The 12,558-nt window shown below is 41.9% G+C and overlaps 1 long non-coding RNA gene across 2 annotated transcripts in view; it reads left to right on the plus strand.

Annotated features, from left to right (window-relative positions):
- LOC110742718 overlaps window positions 1-3,768 on the plus strand; it is a 33,603-nt gene extending 29,835 nt beyond the window's left edge. Inside the window, exon 3 of one of the 2 annotated variants that reach the window (XR_002520752.2) lies at window positions 2,344-3,768. This is a non-coding gene — a long non-coding RNA (uncharacterized LOC110742718). The remainder of the gene's footprint in view (window positions 1-2,343) is intronic. The other variant, XR_002520753.2, reaches the window with a different exon arrangement.
- Window positions 3,769-12,558: the final 8,790 nt, after the last annotated feature.

A 12,558-nucleotide genomic window follows, 5' to 3' on the forward strand; every position in this document is an offset into this window, starting at 1 on the left:
TCTAGGGAATTGAACAAAAATTTAAACTGACAAAAGAAAGGCTAGAAAGATCAGCAACACATAGAAAGAGATATTGATCACTGGAAAACAGCAATGGCTTTTACCAAAAATGCCTTATTTTGTAAAACGCTCTTTAATATCTTTAGTACACATTATTTAATTTCTTTCTCAGAGAAGCCCCCATGAGAAGGATGAAAAACTCTTTGAAGAAAAAAACGACTGTTATACAATCCAGCTGTCTCTCTTCTCTTCCAGTTATATAGCCAAAGAAAATAAAATCATTATCTCAAAAAAATACCAACACTCCCATGTTCATTGCAGCATTATCCACAACAGCTAAGATATGGAAACTACCTAAATATCCGTGGACAGATGAGTAAAGAAAACGCAGTGGATACACACACACACACACACACAATAGAATATTACTCATTCATAAAAAAGGAAAGTCTGCCGTTTGTGACAATATGGATGAACCCGGAGCACATTATGTTAAAGTGAAATAAGCCAGGCACAGAAAGACAGATACTACATGATCTTACTTATATGTGGAATCTAAAACAGTCGAACTCCTAGAGGGAGGGAGGAGAATGGTGGTTACCAGGATCTGGAAAGGCAGGGGAAATAGGGAGATGCTGATCAAAGGGTACACACTTTCAGATATAAGATGAACAATTCTGGGGACCTAATGAACAGCATGGGTGGGCATGGGTGTGGTAATTTTTTGGTAATCATTACACAATGTATAGGTATATCAAAGGAAAAAGGCCTCACTGATATCACATTATAGGAGAAAACTATGTGAGAGGCAGTCCATGTAAAAGGAAAATGATACACTCGTGCCCCTCAAGGAGGCTTCAGAGGGACGGCAAATGAGAAATTATTTACATAATAAACATGGGCCCAAAGAGAGACAGGAACCAAGGCAGCTTGATGAGTTTGAAACAAATGTTATTTCCCTTCTCTTTACAGACTTTGATACCTGTCAAGCCTCTTCCATTTACCTCTCTTCACAGATCTCTCCACCACTTTCTCCTAATTCCTTCCCCATTCCCACCCAGAACTCCTGACGAGGGTAATCCAAATGAAAACTAACTGGGGAGACTTGAATGTGTTTTTTCAGCTCAAAGCCTTCTCATGCTGCAGCCCTTTGTAGGTGGGCACACCAATTCATCCTTCCTTGGCCCTTCTCCACAGCCTCCCACCCACACAAACTATGCCAGATAATTCAACAGGGGGTAAAATATTGCTCACAAAATGCAATCACTCACTGCCCACCTTTGCCAGAGATTCAGCATCCTACAGGGGCAAAAAAAAAAGAAAAAAAAAACCAGAATAATCAAAGAAAAAGGAGAACTTGTAGGTTACCAGTAATGCAATTATTATCAACTGGGATTCTCAGCCTAGGAGTGTCTTGTTTACAAATTAGCAAGCCAGGTGATAGAATTTCTTTTCTACAGCCTTGATGTTGATCAATTTCCCCTCCCATTCCATGGCTTGTCATTCCTGCCTCTCCAGGCCAGCTAGAGGCTGGCTTTGCTCTCAGTAAAGCAGGACTGACTCAAAACACCTGCTATATTATTGTCCTGGAGGCAGGACACAGGGGCTGGTTTATTGGGTATTACCCAAGTAGACCAGGTTTTCTTTTTCTTTTTTTTTTTTTTTTTTCATCACCTGCTGCTTTTTCTCTCTCCCTTGCTATACTTCTTGATTACCCATATTTATGACTACATTGTTTGCCTAGGGAGGCAGCTATGCCATTGCAATGCTTGAGATCTCATGTTATCAGCAGTAATACTGTTAGAAACTTGGACCATTCACCTTTTCATGTATTGTGACTCAGAAGATAATGATTGTGGCTAAGTCTTCAGAATAAGAAAGGTGTAACAATGAGTACAAAAAAGATATCCCAAATTTGGACAACTAAATAATAAGAATTGCATAGTTAACTGATCTGGATGACCCAAGGGAATCCCTAGAGGTGCTACCTATGGCCTCACTATTTTTTTGGTCATGTTGTAGCCTTTTCTTAATTTTTAGCCTCTTTCCATTATGAAAAATTTTATCTCTGCTTCAGTATATGTTAATCCCACAGGCATCCATCCTGACATAAACCTTCAGGTCATAGTTGAGATGATGTGTCAAAAGGGGGACCCATGTACTCTGTGGCAATAAGAGGAAAAGGAGAGGGTTTTCCCTTTAATGCCTGACATATAGTAGGGGTTTAATAAATTGTTTTAGGATGAATTTGGGGAAGTAAATTAATATATTTCAATCATGTTTAAAATACTCTGTATTTGACTTTTTTAAAAAAGCGTTTGAATTTTTTTCTCAATATGTCAGGAGTTGATGCACAGGGGGAAAGCGAAGTTCCCAGGAGTAAGATGTGCAAGAAGGAGGCCACCCTTGCATTTCAGGGCTGAGTTCCCTAAACTGTGTGCTTGAAGGAAGTTCTCCCCTTGCAGACACACTGCTGAGTGATAAGGAAGCACCTAGACTCCACTATGACCAGACTGGGTTCTGAGGCCTATGAAATGTTGATGGGAAGAACAGAAGCAGGAAAATCTATCTATTCAAATTTGCAAGAGGTAGAAACTTTTATTCACCTTCCTGGATAGACTGTCCCGTTGTCAAAGTAAAGCTAAGGCCATGGAAATGAGCTATTTGAGAGTCTGTCGCTCCAAGGAAGAACATGCTGGCCTAATTGTCCCCTCAGTCAGGGGAGAGAATTGTAAAAAAAACACTTAAACGGGCCTAAGTAAAGGTCCAGCACATTATTTATTTAAGACTGAATTAGGACTGAGTCATTCCAACTCCGAAAAAAGAATGTTGTTGGATTCTTACATATTTGATGGACCGTCCCATTGAAAACCATTGTGAAGTCTGGTTTCCCAAGCACGAAATGACAATTTCACTGTCAGTCTTTCTAGGAATCTGGCAGAATCCAGGACCGGGATTAGCCTTATTTTTTAAGTGACCTTAGACTAACAGTGGCTCTCTGGGCCTCCAGACAATTGGCCAGGGACTCTGAAAGCCAGAAACAAAGTTGAGAGAACTCCAGGCTGGTGGAGAAAAACAGCTGGCCTTCATCACCAGAATGTGCCCCATAGAAGCAAGAAAGCAGCAAGCGAGGTTCTTAAACGAGGGCCTGCAGGCCTCATCAAGATCTGGAGGAGTCATCTGCAACTTGCTGCTGAGTGACAAGGCTAGGCAGTGTCTTTAAGGTCCTGCCAGCTTTAACATTGTATGCTTTCTTTTTCTTTTGTCCAATCTCTCACCACAACTGGAAGTGTTGCCTCAACTACACAGGAGAAAGTTTGCAGTAACTTAGAGAAAACATTATTTTAATCACCAGCGTATGTTCTCTCGCTCCCTGGACAAATCCATCAGCAGTGGCAACACTGACCAGGTCCAGATTGGGGCCGCTGCAGTGGATGTGGATCCATTGAAACCAGGGGTCTCCAGTGCTCCTGACTCCTCACAGCTCTGTTCCTATGACAAGGATGGTCAGCAAAGCCAGCAACCTTGAAGGGGGACCTTCTCCTAATCTCCCTGCCTGCTGAGAGAGTGTTCAGAAGCAGCCACCTGTCAGCTGCGATGAATCCAATGATAATTACATAAATCATTAACAATACTTGATATTTGCCCATCACATTTCTCATTTCAAACTGCTCATAAAACTGTATCTCATGGGTGGCGTTGCCGGCACAACAGAATTCCAAGGAAAGATTATGGGATAAGTAAATAAAGCCTGGAGGTTGCTTGAAAGCCTAGGAGTCTATTATTAACACTTTCTCCATTTTATTTAACTTTTTCTTCTGGAAGTGTTCAAACATACCAAAAATAGAGAAAATATTAAAATGAATCCTTATGTGTCCAAAACCTAGCTTCAAAAATTATGTATGGCTTTACAGTCTTGTTTCGTTCATACCTGCAACTTCATTGAGGGTGAGTGTTGGGGTATTCTGAAGCAAATCAGTGACAACGTATTTTACCCATGGACACTTTGGTGTCATTAATAAAAACCCCTAGGTTATGCTATTAATTTGAAATCTACTATAAATCTATCTGATGAATAAATCAAACAGATTTTAACAAACTGCTTCTCTTGCCAAATATTCCCATTTGCTAGATCTAGAGATTATTCATCAAAATAGCTGTGACAGTAGAAACACACCACTTGTCTACTCACACAAGACATAGCATTCTTAGACTAGGAATAGGTCTCTGATTTGATGTCCCAGTAATTTAGAGATTGATTATATCCTACCAATAGTTTAAGGAGCATACATTTTAAAACGATGGTATAGACCCACTAGTCTGACCTTCTCTCTGTTAGTCACAGTTGGGCTGTGGTGATCCCAGATTCCCTAACATTAGAACAGGTAATAGGTCACCTGTGTGACCTGCACCAAGACCAGCCCCACAGCCCCCAGCCACAGAAATAAGCTTTCTCTCTCTCTCTCTCTCTCTCTCTCTCTCTGTGTGTGTGTGTGTGTGTGTGTGTGTATGTCTGTTTCTACCTCTCCCACCTCACTCACAAACACAGACACACACACACACACCGTCTCGCTGGGAAGAAATGAGCAGGTATGGAAGAGACATTCTCAGAGATGGATCTCTACTGTGCTCAGTCTTGACTTATTCACTGTCAGTGCTCCAAGGGATGAGCTCTGGAAGTCACCAGTAACTTGGTCACACATCCCCAGCTACTTCTTCATCCTTCTGATCCAGTCACGAGGTTCCTACACTGAAGTTTTACCTTCATAAAACATTTTATGATTTTTTGAAGTATGGTAAAGAAGAATTTAAGCTCTTCCACAGGAGGTAACTACTAGAAACTGATGATAAACTGTGAAAAGTGGCTGTCTCTAAGGATGGAGAAAGGGATGGCGGGGTTAGAAGAGGTGATTGCTGCACAGTGTGTCTTGCATGCATTTGATCATTTAACTTTTTGCTATAAATACATACTCATTAAAATGTTTAAAATAAACTTTTTAAATGTAATCAAGCAAACACAGAAATGCACATACTTTTTAAACTGGCCCATAAGGTGCTTGAATCTTTTTGCTCCTTCATCTTCATTTCCTGACCTCTAAACTCTGGAGGCCTCTGGGCTGTTCCCCCAAATTTTCCTCTTCTCTGTATACACTCTGTTTCTTGGAATATCACTTAGCCCACAGCTTGAAACACCAACTGTAAGTTGGTAGCCTCTGAATTTATGTCCAAGTCACAGAACTTTAACTTACACTTCAGATTTGCAACTGCCATATCAAATTGCCTCTGGATGTCTAACAAGGCTTCAGTCTTAACATGTCCAAAACTTCCCCATCACATCCACTCCTCCTGTGATGTTTACTATGTCAGGAAATGGAAACAAGTGAGTACTCCTCTCTTTCTCTGCAACCCCACATCAAATCCGTAAGCGATCCTTTCAGTCCTATCCTGCCTCTTCCCTGAAGGCAACAGCCTCCTCTTCACGGGCATCCCCTGCTCTTGCCCTTGCCTCATTGATTTCTATTCTACACCTAGTAACCAGTGGGATCCTTTTAAAAAGTAAGCCAAGGCCAGGTGCGGTGGCTCATACCTATAATCCCAGCACTTTGGGAGGCTGAGGCAGGCAGATCACTTGAGGTCAGGAGTCTGAGAGCAGCCTGGCCAACATGGCGAAACCCTGTCTCTACTAAAAATACAAAAATTAGCCAGGTGTGGTGTTGGGTACCTGCAATCCCAGCTACTTGGGAGGCTGAGGCATGAAAATCCCTTGAACCCGGGAGGCAGAGGTTGCAATGAGCTGAGGTGGCGGCACTGCACTCCAGCCTGCATGACAGCATGAGACTCCGTCTCAAAAATAATAATAATTATTATTATTATTAAATAAATAAATAATAAAAACAGAAAGTAAGCCAGATGCTGACATTCCTGGAGTCAAATCCTCCAGTGCCTCCCAATTCACTCAGAAGACAGAGCCAGCCCTCACACCAAGGCCCATGGGCCACATGGTCCATCTCCAGCCTGTCTGACTCCTGCCAGCTTCCCCATCAGGCATTCCGCTCTAGTCTCCTCACTATTCCTTCAGATGCCAAGATCTTTTTTGCCCCAGAACCTTTGCTCCTCCTGGCATGCCCTTTCTCCACATCTCACTCGCCCTGTCCCTTCCTGCAGGTGTGTGCTCAAAGGTCACTTGTCAGAGAGGTCTTCCATGATAACCCTAAAGAGTACCCATACTCATTCACTGGCCCCTTGCTGTGTCACGTCCCTTCACAGCAAGAATCCTTACATCATACAGTATATATTTAATGATTCATTTTTAATTTTGTCTGTCTCCCCCACCCCACCCCCAACAGAATCTAAATTCCATGAGGAGAGGGGCTTAACTCTTATTCGATGCTCTATCTCCATTATCTGGATCAAGTCTTGGCACATGGTAGACTCAATAAACATGTCCAGAGTGAATCAAGTATGTTATATATTCTATCTGTCTCCATGATGGACACCACTGCAGAATGGATAGCTTTTATGAGGTTTCAAACTTAATTTTCAGCCCCAATACAAATTGAAGAGGACTAAAAGGGAGGGATTTGCAGATTTTAAATAATGTATTAATTCTTAAAATCTACATCATTTTATGAATCCCTATACCATTTCTGGCACAACCTGAATGTAACCTCTGCAGGATATGATTTACTGTGCTTTAAACTTGGGCCACGCCAACAAGCACCTGTAGCACAGATGACTTGGGAAAGAAATACTAGTGCAGACAGGGCTGATATTATGACTAGTGTGGTCTAATGTATAAAGTAGATGTTAGGAAATAGGGAGACTGGAGCAGATGCACCCAGGAAGTCCCTGGATGCACTGGGCTTTTGGTACTCTCAGAATCTGACTGTGGAACTTCAATTCCCAGGACAGATAAGGGTATAGATATTCCTTAGACCACTACAAAGATTATTTCTTCATCTTGTCCATTCTTTTTTTTTTTTGAGACGGAGTCTCGCTCTGTCGCCCAGGCTGGAGTGCAGTGTCGCGATCTTGGCTCACTGCAAGCTCCACCTCCTGGGTTCACGCCATTCTCCTGCCACCCGAGTAGCTGGGACTGCAGGCGCCCACCATCACATCTGGCTAATTTTTTTTTTGTATTTTTAGTAGTGACGGGGTTTCACCATGTTAGCCAGGATGGTCTCGATCTCCTGACCTCGTGATCCGCCCGCCTCGGCCTCCCAAAGTGCTGGGATTACAGGCATCAGCCACGGCGTCCTGCCCATCTTGTCCATTCTTAATTTCATTCCTGTAACACCTCAGCTTGCCTCACAATTTGGATTCCTGTCTGGATCATCAGGAACTAATTATGCATATTAATGATGAATGCAGAGCTACCTATTCCTTACCTCTATGGAACACTATTCCTGCAAGATAGAATAAAATGACTCAGTGATAGAAAGATGCTGTTTCTTCCTGCCTTACATACGGTGAATATGTATTTCTCATGCAATTTGAATGAAAACTCACTTTTTTGAGAAATTAGATAAAATGATTTTAAAGTTCACATGGAAAAATAATAGTCAAAGAATGGCTGAATAATTTTTTTTTTTAAAGAGAGTAAAGGAACAAGACTACTTGTCATGGAAATAAAAGTTTAAAATATATGTATAATAATTAGTGTGGTACTAGTGTAAGAACAGACAGGTCAATGGTGAGTAATACATACAGAAATTTACTATTGTATTTAAAGGAGAATTATAAGTCATAGGAAGTGAAATAACTATTCAATAAGTCATGTAGGAATTATTGATTAACTGTTCAATGCAAAATTTTTAGTCTTACTTCTTACCACGTATCAATATAGGCATTGAATAGATTAAGAAATTAAATGTAGGAAATCAATTTATAAATAACCAAAAAAGAAAAAAAAAAAAAAGAGGGCCGGGTGCAGTGGCTCACACCTGTAATCCCAGCATTTTGGGAGGCTGAGGCGGGCAGATCACTTGAGGTCAGGAGTTCGAGACCAGCCTGGCCAACAAGGCAAAACCCCGTCTCTACTAAAAATACATAAATTAGCTGGGCATGGTGGCGTACACCTGTAATCCCAGCTACTAGTGGGGCTAAGGCAGGAGAATTGCTTGAACCCGGGATGCGGAGGTTGCAGTGAGCCAAGATCGTGCCACTGCACTCCAGCCTGGGCAACAGAGCAAGACTCTGTCTCGAAAAAATAAAAAATAAAAATAAAGTAAATGTTGATCAAATTTTTGGTGGGGGACCAACTTTCTAAATGTCAAAGCAACATAAAAAGTCACAAAAAAGGCTGGGCGTAGTGGCTTACGCCTGTAATCCCAGCACTTTGGGAGGCCGAGGCGGTCAGATCATGAGTTCAGGAGATCGAGGCCATCCTGGCTAACATGGTGAAACCCCGTCTCCACTAAAAAAAAAAAAAAAACACACACAAAAATTAGCCAGGCGTGGTGGTGGGTGCCTATAGTCCCAGCTACTCGGGAGGCTAAGGCAGGAGAATGGCATGAACCTGGGAGGAGAAGCTTGCAGTGAGCCGAGATCGCACCACTGCACTCCAGCCTGGGCAACAGAGGGAGACTCCGTCTCAAAAAAAAAAAAAAAAAAATCACACAAAAAAACTGATTATGTAGCAAATAAATGGCATTGGAAACATACAATACATTATATTAACAATTAAATAATATTAAATATTATGCCAGACAAAAGATTAATATTCTTATGCATAAAGAACTCATACAGATTGGTAATGAGTATCGGGCATCACAGAAAGACAGTGCAAATGAGCAAAGGACAAGCGAGCAAAGGGCATCACGGACAGACGGTGTGCTGAAGAGGAACCACAATTCGCCAACATGTAGTTTGAAAACATGATTAGAGATTTAATTACAAAACATAAACATGAAACAAAATGTTATTTTCCTCTGACAAATTGGCAAAAACCATTTTAAGTGGCAATACCTCATTTAGACAACGGTGAAATGAAACTGATACTCATATACACTGGTGAATCAACAATTTGGCAGCACAATCAAGAGAACCTTAAAATTGTGAACGCACTTTAACCCAGCATTGCCACCTTTATCATAAGCCAGCCACCTGAATGGCAGATCACATTTGCCCTACCTGTCTCCCCTCATTCTATATTTCATTTCTTGCCTTGAAGCCGTCTTTCCTGCCTGGCTGTGAGCCTGATGAGAAGGAACGTCTGTTTTCTTCCCAGCTGTCCCAGTGCTATGCGCGGGGCTTAGTATCACAGGGCTTAGTAAGAATGATATTTGGTCAAAACTTTAGGCACAACAAAAAGGGAGGGTCTTGACTATCTAGCAATGAAAGATGGCTAAATAAATGATCAAACACACATACAACGGAAAACATACATAAGAATGATGCAGGCCACTCCATCTCAAAAAAAAAAAAAAAAGGATGCATATAAAAAGTTTCTAAATCAGATCTCAAATTGTTCATATTCTGATGTTAAGGGTAAAAATAACACAAAATGGATATAGAGCATAATTTCAACATGTAAACATAAATATATCTATTTTAAGATATATAGTCCTCCCTCGGTATCTGTGGGAATTGGTTCCAGGACCCCCATGGATACCAAAATCCATGGATGCTCAAGGCCTTGATATAAAATGGCATAGTATTTACATGTAACCTAGGCATATCATCCTATATACTTTAAATAATCTTTAGACTACTTACAATACCTAATAAAATGTAAACAGTCATTCTACTGTATTATTTAGGGAAAAATGACAAGAAAAAGGCTGCATATGTTCAGTGCAGATGCAACCTTCCTAGGCCTAACTACATAGTACATGTCGGCAACAAGGTAACGTTGCCACCAATGCTGAACCTGTGAATGTGGAGGGCTGACTGTTCTATTATATTTATGTGCCATTCATCATAAAAAAAATGAGAAGTCTAATGGGGGTACCATGAAGAAACTGTGGCCAGTAAACCTCCCACACGGAGAGATTTGACAAGCAAGAAAACGTGCTTGTCTCAACTGGGTCACTAGGTGAAAGGAGAAAAAAATCTTGCCTAAGAATGTGAACTACAAGTCAGTATTGAAGCTAGGTTGTGTGGTTGAATGAACCTCAGTGGAGAATTTATTCAAGGCAGTCTCAGGTTGGTGGTGCCTCCAGATGGCTAACAAAAGCAAGTCAAAATGTCCTCTATGAGAACTAGACCTCAGCAGGGACTAGCAGCAATCATGAGTCACTATGGCACCATTAAAAACGAAACATTTTTGCATCCTAGAATTGATGAAATAGGATCAGCAACATCTTAACAGTGGCCAACTCAGTGGTGAGATTATAGATCAAAGATAGTTTTCTGTATTTGATATAACATAGACATATTTAGTATTTGGGAAAGTAAAATAAATTTTCAGTTTTACACATACAGTGTCCTAGGTGAAATCATTTTGAAATATTACATCAGACTAGGGTCCCTGAATATGATGGCTCCTTCCTCTCTTCTTTTCGTCAACAGCAGAGCTATTCTAATAGCTAAATTCAATTAGTTCCCTCCCTATCATCTTGTGAAACTCAGTCACCAAAGAGGAGATAACTGATGGTCAGGTATAATACCTCCATCAGACTGTGAATGCATGTGCTAAGAGGGATGTCATCACTGTCATTAACATTTTTGAACACCTACTAGGTCCAAGATGTTACATAAAGCCTGACAAGAGGGCCCATTGCACAGAATTGTAAGTCTGTACTTTCATTCATATATTTAATTGACAAGTATTCGTTGGACACTTGTTATGCACTAGGAATTTAAAGATAGACATTGTGGCTGATAAGCCAGGATATACACACAAATGAAGACTGGAGAAGACCATAGGCTTAGGGTTTGGAAATTTTGCTTTTCTGTTTATATAAAAAACTGATTGGGAGGGGAATTATGAGTTTATTTCCTGGTATGTACACAGCTTGAGGGTATTAAATCTAGGATGTGCTGGGGGGTGGGGGCGGTGGAAGATGGCTATTCCTACAAAAGCTCAGGACAAGGAAGTCCCTTCAGGGAGAAGGAGAAAGTCCATCATCCCTAAAGCTAATGGCTTTGGAAATTGTTTATTCTCTATGAACCTCTACTTTATATTTAAAAATAAAATTTTGAATGCCTCAACCTGAAAAGCTTTGGCTATGGCCTGATCTTCTGAAGTAGCGGGCTTTGGAATCTGGCTTGGAGTAGTTTGGATATAGTCTAGTCTGGTGTGCTTTGAATGAGCCAGATAATGCCCTGGCCCTGGTGTTGGCTGGACCATGCCTGGGGCTCCTCATCTATTTCAGTGACTGTCTACATACTCCAGGGAGCGAGCGTTGAATGGTCCCTTACTTGCCCTTGTAAACTTGCCCTTGTAAGGTCGGGAAAAGGCTGAACTAAATATGTAAATAATGAAAGTAGACCCTGTTCTTGGGGGTAAAATGCTGCATAAGTACATTCTTTATTGTTATATCACAGATTTTAGACTAGAAATGGCGGCCTAGGGCAGTCACTGGTTATCTCCTTAGGGATACGGGTTAAATCACATTATCATTGCACTGCTGGCGTGTAGGACATGGATGTTCATAAACATCCCCTGGAGTAACACCCAACACATAGCTCTACTGAGTCCTTTTGAGAACAGGCAAACCGTGGAGACTTGCTGAACCCTGGATGAACTGTGTACCTCCTCCGCTTGCCACCTCCTTCTTTCCATTTTAATAGCTCTTCCTATTTTTATACACATCTCTTCTTAAATAGTTCCTTAGCTGCTAGATTTACCTCAAGGATTGAGGCATTTAAAATTTATTTTTAAATATAAAATGGGGGTTCATAGAAAACCCCTAATCAATTTCCAAAGCCATCAGCTTTAGAGCTGACTTTTCTCTTTCTCCCCTGAGCAACATTTTCCTGATCTTCTGAGGGAATATCCCTCGTCCCACAAACGCTCCAGCATCTCCTAATTCCCTCAAGTTGTATACATACCAGGAAATAAACTCATACTCCATCCTAATCAGTTTGCAATATACAAGGAAGAGCAAAATTCCCAAACCTTAACCCTATGGCCTTTTCAGTGTGTATTGATGACTATATTGCAAACACCTGGGTAGCCAGGGCGCCTCTGCTTCACTCTGCTGCTTAGAAGCAGATTCTGCCACACATCCAGGGTTATGTAATACATATCTGTCACGGTCCACAGGACCAGGGGACTTTAAAAAATAATGATGACATAAAAACTCACAGTGGTAGTTATACCACGGAACCCTAGGTGAGAAGGCACCGCCACCCGCACACAGGTGCATGCACGCAAAAGGATGAACGTTTCGGCCGCACGCGTCCCACACACGGACGCGCACACCGGCGCCTCCCAACTAGCTGGCGGTTCCCGAAGCCGGTTCCGCGGACGCCTGCTCCGGCTCCGTGGGAAAGGCGCTTACGCGGCGGGGCCCCGGGCAGCGCCAGACCCGGCGGGCGGCGGCGGCGTTGGCGCGGCCAGGCGAAAGGGGTTCCCGTAGCCAGCCCGCCCCGCCCCTCGCGCCCGCGGCT

This window comes from Papio anubis, chromosome 4, assembly GCF_008728515.1.
Source record: "Papio anubis isolate 15944 chromosome 4, Panubis1.0, whole genome shotgun sequence".
NCBI lineage: Eukaryota > Metazoa > Chordata > Mammalia > Primates > Cercopithecidae > Papio > Papio anubis.